Source organism: Solanum pennellii, chromosome 5 (genome assembly GCF_001406875.1).
Source record: "Solanum pennellii chromosome 5, SPENNV200".
Lineage (NCBI taxonomy): Eukaryota > Viridiplantae > Streptophyta > Magnoliopsida > Solanales > Solanaceae > Solanum > Solanum pennellii.
The window spans coordinates 32,351,146-32,352,172 of record NC_028641.1 but is presented as its reverse complement, the minus strand read 5'-3'; positions in this window follow the sequence as shown (position 1 = coordinate 32,352,172).

Here is a 1,027-nt window from a genome sequence, read left to right as displayed (position 1 = left end):
CCCGTTGCCCCTACCATGTTGTGCTGTAGTAGCTCCAGTTTTCCCGTCACCCCGGCCGTTTTGGTGACCACCATTACCTCGGCCGCCACGTCCTACAGAATGACGGCCTCTTCCATGACCACCTCTACCTCTGACTATTGGGGGTCTGTAACTCTGTTTTGGACAATACCTCCTAATGTGTCCAGTCTCCCCACATCCATAACACTCTCTGGATTCAAGCATACGTCTCTGTAAGAATGACGAAGTCTGGAGGTAACCTCCAAACTCAGAGGAATGTTGGCTGGTCTGCGATGGACCCCCAGCTACAGCCTGCAGTGAAGACTGGATAGGTCGGGCTGGGTAACCTCCTGAACCCTGCCCTCTGGAGTAAGAACCATTAAACTCACCTCCCTTACGAAACTTCTTAGATGTCGATGCCATGGTGAAGTCGTCTGGCTTCACCCCTTCCACTTCTATCACAAAATCTACCACCTCCTGAAAGGATTTTGCTGTAGCAGCTACCTGTAAGGCTGAAATCTGCAAATCTGACCTCAACCCTTTCACGAAACGGCGAATCCGCTTTTGTGGACTGAAGCAAAGTTGGGTGGCATACATGGATAGCTCGCGAAACTTAGCCTCATAAGCAGTAACCGACATCCTGCCTTGATCTAGGCTTAGGAACTCATCTATCCTCCTATCCCTCAAAGTCCGGGTATATACTTCTCCAAAAACAAGCTAGAGAATGATGCCCAAGTCATAGGCGGTGCCTGTGCTGGTTGGAACTCAACATATGACCGCCACCACATTTTGGCGTTCCCTTGAAACTGTTAGGTCACAAACTCAACACCAAATAGTTCTACTATGCCCATCTTATGTAGCAACTCATGACAATCAACCAGAAAATCATAGGCATCCTCAGATTCAGCACCCTTGAAAATTGGAGGTTTCAACTTCAGAAACTTAGTGAAAAGCTCATGTTGATAACTCGTCATTATAGGTCCTGTAGTCAATCGAGGGAACGTGCCTATTTCCAATGAGGCATCCATGC